Raw genomic sequence first — 14728 nt, 5'->3', positions numbered from 1 at the left:
CAAAAAAGTGCTTTCTCCCAGCAAATAAGTAAACTGGAATTGTTATGTGAAAAGGATGAAAGTTTTTGTCAAACCATGTTTCCCTTTTGTCAGAAGATGAATTTTGGGTCAAAATAGAATTTTTTCCCAAAAATGCCCTTTTTGACCCCTTTTTTGACCAAAACGGTGATTTTCACCAAGGCATATCTCACAGAAAAAAATATTCAAAAGTGAAGTCAATGTTGCATTCTGCTTCCTAAAGCATTGAATCTGTTGTCAATGCAAACTAGAGCATCTGAAATGGATTAATTTTGGTTTTATTCATCATTTTCTCCAAAAATGGTGTTTTCAGTGGCACAAAATGGCACAGATTTACATAGGGCTTTATTATCAAGTAAAATAAATAGCGCCCTCGCTCAGATGTGCCTGTCCCTAGCTCAGCTGTACGCTATTTGACACGGGAGGGGGGCAGGGTTCGCAGGTTTTTGCCGTAGGTGGAAAAAAACCACGGTTTTAACCGCAGTTATAACCGCTTGCCAAAAATGGCTAAAGCCAAAAAAAACTATAAAATCTCGAAACAAATTATTAAGTTACAAAAATTGTTTCCTGAGTAGGTATGTCCACATTGCTTATTATAGAGGGCGACGTTCAACTCAAAAAGTTCAAAAAGTTGCGACCACAGTAAATGGCTTAACTGTGTAATCCCCATAGTAAAATTCAAAATTTTGAAATTTGGACAACAGAAACTTGGAGACGTAGTGCTGACGTACTTTATCTTTGATTCAGAAGTCACTATGCAGTGATAGTTAAATTTTATAAAATAAAATTGCCTTTGTGTAAAACGGATTGCCGTGGTGAAAAATGATGCATTGCTTGCTTTATTGTACAGTAAGTCATTGTAGGGCATTGTCAATGATGGCCGCAGATTTAATGAAAAATCTTAAAAACAGACATTTGCTCATAACTTTGTTTCAAATATTTGAGCTACAGACATGGTTGATCGACCCCTCATTTTTTAAAGTTAAATAATCACCTTTTTAAACAAAATAATTTCCATGTGAAAAAACCTGTAGACTTGAACATTTTGTGATCATGTCTACCTGAGTGTTACAAGGCCAGATTTTGTTATTCTAAAAAGAACATATTAAGGGGGTACTACACCCTGCCCAATTTTGTGCCTATTTTTGCATTTTTCTCAAAAGTTATAGCGCATTGGTGACAAGTAAGATATTATTGGGGCAAGGACTACAACTACTGCACTGCAAATTTTATCTCAACACAAGCAACAGTTGTGGAGTTACAGTCAAAAATGAGGGAAAACCAATATTTGATCAATAAATCAATAACTACTCGCCTTTGAGTTGCTGAATTTTCAGTGCAGTAGTTGTAGTCCTTGCCCCTACAATATAGCCTACATATCTTACTTGTCACCAAGGCGCTATAGTTTTTGAGAATAATGCAAAAATAGGCACAAAATTGGCCAGGGGTGTAGTACCCCCTTTTAAAGAAATGAATGGCATGCATTTTCATTGCTTAAGTGCATTTAACCTAAATGTGGCATATATCAGATTAAAAAGTTTTTCATTAAAAGTTGTGTGTATATGAGTTTTCTGGTATTTTTTTAAAAATATTTGACTTAATTTGAGTGACTATATGATGTGAGTTTTTGCCGGTTGAAACCAGGCAAAAACTGGCAAAAACAGGTTTTTGCCAGTTTTTGCCACTGGTAATGGCAAAAACCGAACCGCGGGGGGTGGGGTGGAGCTTTGGGTATTTGGTTTTGGAACGGATGTGCCACTGAGAATTTGAAAATGAACCTATCAATAGGCATTACCGTACCGGTACTAAATTTGTAAAAAAATTGGACCCATCGGTATGTATTTAGTATGTAGGCCTACTGGTACCAAAATTTACAAAATTTAGAATTTAACCCAAATCATCAAGTAATTGGTACAATTACCGAATAGGGTGCAACTTGCTAGACTTGAGTCCAATCCACGTTTACAGAGTTTCGGTTAGGGGCTATGGTTGGGGTAGACCAGTCTTGTAATTTAAGACTAATCGAGTTGCACCCCTATTCGGCAATCTTTCCAAGTAATTTTTACCAATTTCCCCCTGAATTTCGGCTAGATTGAGGCAAAATTGGGCTAATTTCCAAGTCATACCGATCACTACCCCCCTGAGGTTAAACACAGCCGATCATGACAGGCGATTACATCAAAAATGTTGTTAATTGCACTTCAACAAAATTTTGGACTGTTAAAAAAAAAAGGAAATCTTTATAGAACTTGAACTCATTCCAAATAATTTTCATCCAAATTTCATCATTAAAGGTCTGTAACCCTATCAACAGCATCATCCCCCCAATTTTTCTCATTGTTGAAGAGTTTTTGATATATCATAAAATGAATCATATTTTTCTCATTGACCATCCTGCAATGTATTTCCTAAGAATATTATAATAAGGGCTCATATTGAAATACCCTACCGGGTACCACGTTTTCACACAGAAAGAAGCTTCTTTTCGTTGTTGAAAGGATTCAATCATGTTTCACCGTTGTTCATCACCGTTTAACAACTTCGCGTCCGTAGCGTCTCAAGTAGCGCTTACCGGGCAGCTAAAGCTGCCCTCGCCAAGTAAACCACGCAGACGACGCGTCAAGATCGCTGTTAAACGGTGATGAACAACGGTGAAACATGATTGAATCCCTAATTTAGGATGGTTGTCCAACCAAGATTGTTGGAGGGTACCATTACCACCATCAATAAACAGGGTTGTAAACTCAATTTATTTATATTTTAACTTTCATTGATTTCTAAGGATGGTTGTTTCCAACCAAAAAGTGATTAATTTGAATCATAAGAATTTTCATTTGAGGACAGTTTTTACTGATGAATAGAGGCCACTGTCTAAATGTTTTAAACAATGTTGAAGGCAAACTAATCTTTTAATATTTCCAATGTTATTTACAGGTATATTAAAAGATCACTGCTGGCACACCATTCTATAGATCTACAGATGTTAAGGTAAGCTTTGTCAGCCCACTGCCTTATACCCAAAACTTTTTTGAGACAAAAGAAGGAATATGAAATGAAAAATATGTGTGTGTTCAAACGTAATGTACATGTTGGGAGTAAGGGAAGTTGTTGTCAGTAATTACAGGTAATTTCGTGGTTCATAAATGCATAGAGTTTGGACTTGATTGTGTGCAACTTCAGTGTTGCATGAAATCTTTGCATTTTGTGACCTTTGGAGGTTTAAGTAAGTTGCTGAAGGCATCATCGGACTAAGCCCATTCATTGAAAAGAATAAAAGTCCCCCATACAACCACAAAGTCCCTAAAAATAGGGCCACAGTTGAATCTTCTCCCCCGTACAGCATATATATTCCAAAATGTCTATAGAGCTTATTAGGCGTAAGTTAATGTAACCCGCAATGGACATGATAAATGTGATCCCCAAATTAAAATAAATGAAACTTTTATAGGCATAATATTTCTTGCACTGTGGACTACATCCTCACTCTCGGCATGCCTTCTCATGGTCTGCGAGCGAGTTGAACCAATGCACATAGACGTCCTACTTAATAGGCTGGGTTTTAAGTTGTTCCCTGTGTCTGTAGTGGGGGACCTCCTTTCAATAGGCCTATGGATATTTTTGCCGCCTTGATAATTTGTCTATACCGTACGTTATGTATGACTTTAATGGCATTCCATATTTGTTTTTCTCTTTTGGATATGTTTTTCCTTGCTGACCTCCCATACTACACAATTTTCACACCTATAGAGTGTATGCAATTGTATAACAATTGAAATGACAGTCATGTTGGAATATGTTGAAATACAGTTCTACAATAGCTGAATATGACAGAGGGATAAGTCTCTAGATTGATTCAACAACCATTCATGCATATCACATGTTTTATTGTCCTATTATCATGTGAATTGCCAGGGTCGTCCGTGGTAGGACAGATTTTTTAAAAATATAATAAACAATTTCCCTGATAATCAAAGATCTTGATTTTGATAAAAAATAATATCACAATAGCACTGGATGATTAAAATTATGTTATCCATGATTGATGACAATAAATTGTTTAATAAAATATTGAAAAAATTCACTTGGTCATCGGATATCGAACTTGGGTCAGCGTATCCGGAGTCGAACGCCCTAACCATTTAGCCACGGGACACTGATGTAAATTGCTGTGTCGATGTACAGCATTTATTATATGAATGGATGCATCGTCCAGAAAGAACAATTTAAAGAATAATGTGAAAAACTTGGATTTTTTGGTGAATGGGACTCAAAATTGCATAAAGTATCATAGAAAGTTAACAATATAACTCAAGTACTTTAATGTTACGTGTAAATATAGTTTCGCTGGAGCATCTGTTTAGTCTTCTTTATCAGTCGATTATTTTTCAAACTTGCTGCTCACAGCTACCGTGTGATTGTGACTCTAAATTATACAACTTCCGTGTGGTAGACCTGGGATTGGGTGGTAAAACAGCATTTTTCTTATTTTCTGTCATTAAAAAACAAAACTGTGTTTTGCTTTTTATTTGACTGAAATCTGACTTTCCATTCAAACATTAGAACTAATCAAACATTATTTTGCTAATGACCACAATTTTGAATCCAAATTGCTTTCCCATAGAAAATGTGTACATATTCAATTTCTTATGTATTTTATTGCTTTTGCCAAGCCTTGTTGACCAAATTTATAAATTAACATTAGATTATCAGAACCAATGCTGAACCAAACACATGTTTTTGACAGATGTCCCAAATGATGTTACGGTACTCCATGTATCTCTGAAAAAGACTAATTTTGAAGCGAAAATCATGATTTTCTGTGTTTTTTAATCAAGGAATTTAAACTATAATTACTTTCAATGCAAATTTCTATCATTTCATTTTTCATGAGTTTATGATCTCCATAAAATGTGAGAGTCAAAACTACATCCCCTATGAACTTGAAACTTTGCATGATTGTACTTTAATCTGTGATCTGTATTTTAAACCTCAATTGAAAAATGTAAAAGTAGATTGTATTCACTAAAATGACAAATTCTGATAATTGAGCGATATTTGATCATTCCAGATTTTGGTTTTTCACAGACAGTGAATAACCTAACCCCCTCCCTTAGAAGTCTACACAAAGAAGTTTATAACAGATCTCTGTCGAAAGAGCTTCAATTTGATACCTCAATGAGCTTTATAAGATGTTCGGTTGAGGCTCCAATTTTTTTTGAAAATATGACCTTATCGGCTAATGAATTTTCTAATTAGCTAATTAATGTTTTTTAAATGTTTACGGTAGTATAGAGTCACATGCTACTTTCATTTATTCCCAGGTCTACCACCTTCAAACTACCATAATTTTGTTCATATCACCTAGTCGAAACACATATCATGTTAATCAATGTTTGCGCTGGCAGGGAAGGGGTTCTTTACTACATGTAGTGTGTGCAGGGCTGGGGTAGGGGACACTTAACATTGTCAAGAGGGTATCAATCGTTATCATCCTTGAGCATGGACGAAAATGCACTCAAACAAGTATGGCAAATGTCACTGGCATTATCTTATTCCCTAACTAGTAAGTAAAGTATAAATTTTATGGACTCTTAACCAGTTAGTAACCCCCTGAACACTACCTGCCAATCTAACATTGCCTCTGATTGGTTAATTACATGATATCATTACTTTCAGAATGGAGCTTTGCAAATATTTCACCCGATGTTTTTGTGTGGTGAAATTATTCTAACAATGTTGACGATTGGTCCAATTGATCCTTTATTACACTACTTGAAAACTGTTACTTGAAACTCACAAGGTCAGAAAGTTTCCATAGGACCTTTAATATGCATGATCTATTGAGCAATACCTTTTTTCTCAAATTTGCTTGTCTTAGAGAGACCATATTCATGTTACATATGTACAGTAGTCTTGAAAATAATAATTTTTCATGAATTTTTTTTTCACATAATTATGATAGATACCTACTGAATACTGATCAATACCCAGGGACCCCCATGGGGCGTAGGGCACAAAAGAGGGTGCCCTTGTACATGTAGGCAAGAGGCATGCAGAGCCAGAGGTTCATACATTTATGCTGGACATTCCATTTGTTCCATGAGGGACAATTTTAGTATTTTTTTGTGTTGCTTTTTTTTACTATGCCTCAAAAGATATTTAAAACATCTAAATTCATCAAGGTACAGTAGTGCACCCTGCTAATATTATAGGTTTTAATTAATACTGAAAATCACATAACATGTGCAAAACCATTGTGTGTTCATTCTTCCGGTTTGTGATCATGCTCCCTTTTTAGAGGGTATTTGGTATTCTGATGGACCTTTAATGAGTATTTTCGTTTGTTTGCTTGCTTGGTTGTTTTACAGATAATTCATCACAATGAGTGACAATAGTGCAACTGGGGATTCAGATCAGGGCTGTCAGCGGAGTGCAGTGATTAGTGAAGTATTTGATTTGGAGATAAAACAAAGGAGAAAAGGGTCTTTATATAGGTGCTGCTGAAAAAGAAGGTAAGGTATGGTAAAAGTTTCTGTCTTCATGACAAGTACTTTGACAAAGTTGTTATATGATGTAAAATGAGATAATACTCATAAATTTTGATTCATTGAAGACAGCTTTTTACTTTTATGAAATAATAATATTTATATTACTGGTATAATCTAGTCAACTGGACTTAATATTTTTGAGTGGGAAATTTTCATGTTCATCCCTGTACGCATCATTAGCCCTTCTGATCATCTGCCAGTAAAAGTTCAGATGTTGTTGTATCACTGGTCACATTGGAGTTCAATCTGAGAGATATCTTTTTGATCGCTGGACTGTAGGCTTCCGCAAAGTATTGACTATTGGCATGAGCTCCTGCCAAGTTTGCAGAATGCATGTACCAGCATAGACGAGCCAGCACTGGTTGTGGAGACTATGCAAACATTCTTTTGACAACAAGGATATAAATCTTGAACAGAGAAAGCAGATGGTAATTGGTATGAGCAAATTTATGTGAAACGGGAGGACGGAGTGGCCTACGTCATAACGTTGCAGGAGCCTATACAGTTTAGCGATCAAGAAGATATCTATCAGGTTGAATTCAAATGTATTAAACCTGTGATACGAAAGCATCCACTTCACAGTTCAATAAACATTTACTCCCTAAAGTCGGTAGGGCTAATTGAACGTGAAATTTCCCACTCAAAAATTGAAAGTCCAATTGACGAGACTAATACAAATATTATTATTGTTTACTACTTGGATGAATGATAATCTTCACAAATGTACAGCTTTTATTGGATATTTGAGCCCCAATGGCTTTTGGAATCTGGAATGATTAAAGAGTTTGTTTTGGGTCAGGGTTCGACCCGACCCTCTCATGCCAAGCACTAGGTCGGCTACTGGTAGCTGACCGGTAGCTATGGGTGTTTTGCTGGCCCAGCCAATGAAAGCATGCTATCTCAAATGGTGATTGTGTTATCACATCATGTGGCACGCATGCATGTGCAGTGCATACATGTATATCTGGTAGTACTATTTAAGGTTGGTCTGAACCATGGAATTATGGAAACATTTTAGCCTTTCAACTTCTAAATTGTTGATCTAAAGTGTATAAAAGTATACATATTTCAATGGAAATTAGCTTACAAATCCAGTGGTGACGTCAGATTAATTTATAAAATGCTCAATTTTGGAGAAAATCATCAAAAACCGTGATTTTGACCCGTAACTAATTATTTTTTTCAGTAAAAATTGTTTTCTTTTTGATTTTCAAAATCTAGGTATGAAAATCTAGGATCCGTTAAATTTATTTTTTTGAATTTTGACTAAGTTTAAGAAATATTCGCTTAAAATAGTTGAAATCTGACAGCTTCAGCCTAATTTAGACTATGTTGTGTATATTTTTGTTTTTTGATGGAAATTTTAAAAATGGCAAGATTTCCGCCATTGACCATGTGGACGATTTCAGATGGAAAAGGGTGAAATACCATATTTAAAAATGATAGAAATTTGTTTAAAAAAGTTTAAGTACCGGTACACAGACTAATGAATATAGAATTCAAGAAAACTGGAATTTGTCATTTTTAAAAAATGCCATGGTTCAGACCAACCTGAAGTATATTTGTATATTACCTGGATTCCAGTTATATACAGACGATGACAACAATGTACAGGGTACTGTGCACAAATTATAATTTGTCCAGTTAAATTGTCTATGGCCTTGTAAACTGTAAACAAATTTAATGAGACCTGCTCCTGCGAAACTTGGGCAAAGTTGGGAAAGGCCCTAAAAATGTGTAGAAAAACAGTATGAAAATGTTCACATATGCGGAATGTTAGCCATCACATAATTTGAGGCGAAGATTTTTTTTTCATGTTGAAAGGGGGAATATGTTGTTAGTGTCACATGAAAAGGGTAAAAACAATTATTGGCAATCCATTTTGAAAAAAAAAAAAAAATGTATTCTAAGATCCATTTACCTCTCAGTCTTAAAAGAAGAAAAAAACAAACCAATGAAGCAGGTATTTGGCAAATTTTCCAAATTGCTCAGTCAACATGCAATCATGTGTTCTTACTCAGTTCTTTACTCAAACATAAGATAATTGAGGCAGTCAAGCAGTTATCTACTTTGGATCTGTAAAAAATTACAAATTTGTCAAACTCCCTAATTTGTAATAGAAGTTTGGTGAATTTGTACTGCTACAAATTTGACTACAACACTGTATTTTTTTGAATAGTCGCCCCTTCAATTAAACACCCCACCATTTTTTTCACCAAGATGTTTAAAAAATGCTGATATTTCCATGCTATCTTGTGTAGTAAGCTTTCCAAGGTGCACACATGGTCACTAATGGCGTCGGTAATTGGCGAATATCTGCTTGTAAACCCGAAGTGAACCGGAAGTCATCGTTCCTAAGTTCATAGTTTGTCATTTCGCATGAGTTTCAAGCTTAGGGGTAGGAAGTTTTTCTACAAAAAAACTTCACCCACTACATGAGCAAAAAAAAAACTTTCCCCAACAACACTAAAAAAAAAACCTTTCCCCACCTAACTGTGTATAATGCATGAAATTTAAAAAAAAAAACTTCGCTGCCCTACCCCCTGAGTATCAAATGGTGCGCCCTTACCTAATGATTTTAACAGGAATTATTGTTTTAAAATGACCTCTATAATAATTAAATCCCCCCTTTGGGAGTGACTATTCAAGGAAATATGGTATTTCAGGAAAGAGCTTTTATGATGATATGTAGAATAGGGTTGTATCTGATGATGGTATGGTGGCAATATAACTTGCTTCAATCATGATCCAATTACCAATTCAAGACAAAGAATGTGTACTAAGTCGACCCTGCTTTATGGCATATACATGTATGTGATCAGCATTATACATGCATTGCAACTGTGTAACTTCATGTATATCATTGAGCTATCATTGATAGTGCTGTGAGGAAATGTGAATAACAGTTGTACTTTTAAATTAAAACAATCCACCTTGTTATTATAATATATTTGTAAACATGGTAAATGAAAATCTCAGAGTTAGAATATTTACACACCCAAAATCAAAGTGCATTAACCAACTGTTATTTGTGGTGACCGCGAAAGATGGTTAAGCACGGGTGACAGCTAGTATTTAAAAATTTGCCAATAATTTTTTTTTTGTTATAAAGTTAATATCATAAGAAACAATACTGGTTTTAAGAAACAAGACCTATGGACAGTGGAATATTCAGTGGTTGCAATGATGCTGTTAATTTTTAATTCCTTCCAGCATTGTAGTTGACAGCTTTGATGAAGAGCTGAAGAAGTTTGAATCAAGACATCACATGCAAGGGAGATGGACATAATCAGACCGTGAATACAAGAAAGCACCAAGATAGCTGGAATTCCAACAGAAAGCAGCACTGATCAAAAGGTTGAAACATGATGTTGTTGAATATCTATGCATGCATGAGACATAAAATAAATATGGAGGTAAGATTTTAAATGAATGTGTTAATATGAGTTCCTTTTCAGTACGCTAGGAAGGGAGTGAGATTGTAATGGTGTGATCACATGTATTCTCGGTCCCAGCCTGTTTGTGCTCCTCCCTCACCAAGCAAACCATCTGGTAACAACCTCATTACAAAAGTTTCATATTTTGTCTTTTCTGATTGACAAACATCAAGTCTGTCTAAAACCAGGATTTATACCACACATGGCAGTCTATCAACCACTGAAGCCCAGTTCTTGATTGACAGCCATTTCATCCTAGTCTATCCAGAAGGACCACACTATTTTAAGAGAGATCACACTATTTTTATTATAACAATAGTGTGGTCCTTCTTGATAGACTATGATGAATTTGCTATCAATCAATCATTGGGCTTCAGTGGTTGATTCAGATAGCCATGCAGTGGTATTAATCCACACAATGTGACTTCTCTGGCATGAAAGGGGATATCAGACGATTGGGGCCTCAGTTGCTGCTGCCGCTAGTCTATTCCTATTGTAAAGTCTGCACAAAAAGTATCGCAGCTGTTATAAATACGCCTATAGCTTCAGAATTAATAATTGAATACCTGAGTGGAAGAAGGGCCCAACTCCATCAAAACTGTTTTAGAGATATTAAGAAAAAACTTATTATTTGGAAAAGTTATATAGTTTATAGGCAGAATGTTTTCATCTTCAGGGGACCCTTAATACATGAACATACAATATTACATACACTCGAAATTATATATGAGTTTTCCATGGCAATGGTACAGGTCTTAATACGATCTGGTCTAAGTGAGCTAGTGAGACCAAGGGCACCTGCACATTGCATATATTTGATTGGTCAAAGTTTGTATTTCGACTTGTTTGAGTCGTTATTTCACTGACGAAACAGCCGTGAATGAATCCAATGATTGCACTGCATGCTATATGGTGCTAAAATAGTCTCCAAATTGATACTTAAAAGCAAACCAGACTAACTAGATGCTGTTGAAACTCACACAGCAGATAGTGTCTGAGATTTTATTATTCAACTCTGCACATTCAATTACATTGGATTATGTTTTTAAGGTGGAATCCCCGGTTTGGGTGATCTGGAATCTAAAGCTTGTACAGGTATAAACTTAGTGAATGAAACTTCCCATAACTAGGTGGCATGTATATCTTAAACAAATTTCAAAGGTAGAGACCTTTGGAACATGATATCTCAAAAAGTGTTTTATCAATAGAAATGAAATGTTTGGAATGTGTTCTTCATAGACAGGACTGGAATTTGAACTAGAATTATGATAATCATGTGATGTCTTGAGGGTCTACCGGGAGGTCGAAGGTCAAATTCAAATTTTAATAATTATTGCTGTATACTATTTTGATGCTGCCATAGCAACAACATAGTTCCCCAAGCTTGGAATTAAAAACTTCTAGTTCAATTTATAGCCCTGCGTATCAGCAACACACAGTGTGGACATGCGTTCGCGAAAAAAGGTTTTCGAGATATCAGCAATTTTGTGAATTTTAGTCGAGAAACACTGTTTTTAGGATTTTCTATATTTTCGAAACACTGCTTTATTATAATTTTGATTTGGAAACGAAACACTTGAATTATCACAAATAATTATAATAATGATTATTTTTTTAGATATGGTTTTTTAAAGGGAAAAACGTTAAATATCGCAGTTTGAGAAAACAATAAAATACATAAGAATTGATTTTTAAAATTTGCCTCGCAAAAGTTACATTTTGAATATAACTTTTGAATGGAAGTCTGATTGTTTTCAAACAAAAAGCAGAAGAAAGGGATTTTTTTTTCCTTAATTCCAATTTGTAAAGTCAACATGCAATCATGTGTTCTTACCCAGTTCTTTACTCAAAAATAAGATAATTTTTGCCCACAACCGGGGTCCGGGGAGATTCCACCTTAAGATATTTGAAAAAGAAACAGGAAATTGTGGTAAAAGTCATCAAAGAAAAGTGCTAGCTTACCCTTAGACCCAAGGTGATTTATACTTTACAAATTCCAAAGTTCAATTTCAAACCCTATTTATTTTCAATTTTGCCTCATTTTAGGCACGTCCCTGGGTCCACCAAAAGGGTTTGCAACCTTTTCACAAATCGTATGGGATGGTCCATTCTTAACTAAGGGAGGGCATAGACTTGAATTTTAAAAAATTCACCCAAGAGGCCTCAAAGGGTTAATTTTGATGATAATACAATAAAAGTTAAAAAACAGGTGATATGTATGAATGGTTGTAGTTCGAACTAGGGACATGTCACTCTGACACTTAGAACTGTCTTGGCTGCCCTTTCATTTGTTATACCATTCCGGTTATTGGATAGGGTGTATAGGTGATGATGGTCCACCAGGTTTTGTTGTATGAAATTATGTGAGGCTATATAAGTGTATAAGTATGCAAGGAATGCATTTATGTAAGCCAGGCCTATGTTCTGAAAATCTTAGTTCATGTTCACATTTTTATAATAAACTAATGTTTCAACAGTGAGTTTCACCCCGAATTACTAGCAAATATTGCTATTTTGCCAGATAATACACACTGATACGGATAGTTGAATGAATACTATCTCAGCGCATCTATTTATTATAATTGTAACATTATTCCCCATTGTTCTAAATTGATTGATTCAAAAAAAAAAGTTTATAGTACTTGACGTTCTACTGCATTTTATAAGAATATCGCAGGAAATCGACCAAAAAAAAGAAATGGGGTTTCAAATTGAACTTTGGAATTTGAAAAGTATAAACCATGCTGGGTCTAAGGTGTGCCAACACTTTTCTTTGATGGTTTTGACCACAATTTTGTAATTTTTAAAATATCTTTTAAAAAAAATCCAATAATCTAAGCTAACTGAATGGACAGTAGCATCCTCTTCTTATGGTAACAACAAACAATTGACTGTTTTGTTGACATTTTTGAAGAAAATGTTGAAAAAATGTTGCATCTTGAATCTGCTGCATATCCCTGTACCCACTAAGAACCCTCCTCATGGGAGTCCGAAATTTTAGAAATCATTTGAGACCCAAAAAGACAAAGACATTTTTAAATACTTTATTATTGATTATGATATCATAATTATGCTTTGTTCAGTGAAATTTCTTGCATAAAGGTATAACACCAAAAATTGAGGCACACAGTGTTTAAGTTCTTCCAAAACAGAATAAACAATACCCCCTGGGAAATGTGTTATACCCCTCAAAGGAAAAGTTCACTATTGAAAGGGTACAAAATTTTTTGAAACAAACCTTGCTTGAGATTCCATCAACTGCATAAATGTTTACTGTTTGGTCTTTATTTTCTTGCAGAGAACCAATGTCAACCTAAGGCTCCACAATGCCTGTGCATATCTTCAATTTGGCACAATGTGCAGAGGAGGACAAAGGATTTCTCCAGGCAGAGAACTAGAAGAACCATAATGTTATCAACAAAGTTGTGGCAGGCTAAATGCACCCATACATAGAGCACAAGACATGATCATGGACATCTGATAAGTCAAAAAATGTATTGAGTACAAGATGCCATCAGACTCTTACAGAACAAGTGTTGTTCATATGGTCATTTAAATGATCCTGTACTGTGTAGCCAGATAATGTAGCTGCCGGGCGAAGTTCGCTATTCCCAAGGTTCGGTATTCTAAATGTTTGCTATTCCGAATGTTCACTATTCTGAAAATTAAAAAGGTTCTCTATTGCGAAGGTTCTCAATTCTGAAAACAGAAAAGGTTCTCTATTCTGAATATGAAAATGGTTTCTCTATTCCAATATGAAAATGGTTTCTCTATTCCAATATGAAAATATGGGTTCTTTATTCCAAAACGAAAAAATATTTATTCTGAAAAGTCACTGTGTTTTCAATTCAATATGAAAAAAGTTCCCTATTCGAATATGAAAAAAAGGTTCTCCATTCCAAAATCTAAAAAAGGTTCTTTATTCCGAATGAGTCGCTGTGATCTCTATTTCGAATTATAAAAGAGTTTCCTTTTTTCTGAATCTGTCGTTGTTGAATCATGTTGCACTCTCTAGCAAAGTCCTTAAGGTTTGCTGGTATGATATAGGCCTGTGCAGTGTAATTTATGGTGCTTTGCCATAGTTTAGGGTTGGATGGTATGCCATTGGGTTTTGACAGTATGTTTTTACGGAATGGGTTGCGAGAGCACATAATGGCTCCAATAAACCAGGGACCATTTTTCTTACCAGCTTGGGTCGAAAACTCTCTATTTATACTACTATTACGGGGTGAAAATCCATAGAATATCTGTTTATATTTTGGTAAACTTTTAGTATTATTTCCAGGGATATTTCTGGAATCTATAGCAATGAAAATCAAACCGTCATTTGGATTGAACCATGTTGAATTTTAGGCCATTTTACGAAGCTAATAATTAGGAGGGTTAGGCATGCGCAAAGGATCATGGGTAAATTTAGGTCTCATACAGTGGTGTAGCCTGGGTAGCTCCCCCTCCCCCGTGAGAAGTCTTGCACAAGGGATTGTTTCAATGGAGAATGAATGGTGCAAACAATGCCAAAATAAAATAAAATATGAAATTTATATGTTTCTGCATATCAGAAATATTTATAAAACATTTTCAAGATGTTTTTCTGTGATTTCTCAACCAATCTAAAACCACACTTTTAACATTATTATAACATTTTAAAAACAGCAAATGTTGTGAAAATGTTTTGTGTTGGCTATGCTATCAGCTATCTTCAGTAGATAGCAATGACTTCACAGA

General features: G+C 35.1%; 1 protein-coding gene and 1 long non-coding RNA gene across 3 annotated transcripts in view; one reads left to right on the top strand and one right to left on the bottom strand.

Moving 5' to 3' along the window:
- The window catches only part of LOC140158506 (substance-K receptor-like), a 201988-nt gene that overhangs the window by 88694 nt on the left and 98566 nt on the right, over positions 1–14728 (bottom strand). The window lies entirely within an intron of this gene.
- LOC140158198 (uncharacterized) lies at positions 6511–13455 on the top strand. Of its 2 annotated transcripts, none has more exons than XR_011859719.1 (3): positions 6511–6530; positions 9780–9982; positions 13302–13455. It is a non-coding gene; the product is annotated as an uncharacterized lncRNA (long non-coding RNA). The 2 variants fall into 2 exon arrangements; XR_011859720.1 differs by lacking the exon at positions 6511–6530 and adding an exon at positions 6904–6994.

The sequence above is a fragment of the Amphiura filiformis genome, chromosome 8 (genome assembly GCF_039555335.1).
Source record: "Amphiura filiformis chromosome 8, Afil_fr2py, whole genome shotgun sequence".
In the NCBI taxonomy this organism is placed as follows: domain Eukaryota; kingdom Metazoa; phylum Echinodermata; class Ophiuroidea; order Amphilepidida; family Amphiuridae; genus Amphiura; species Amphiura filiformis.
This window is presented reverse-complemented; position numbering and strand designations above follow the sequence as displayed.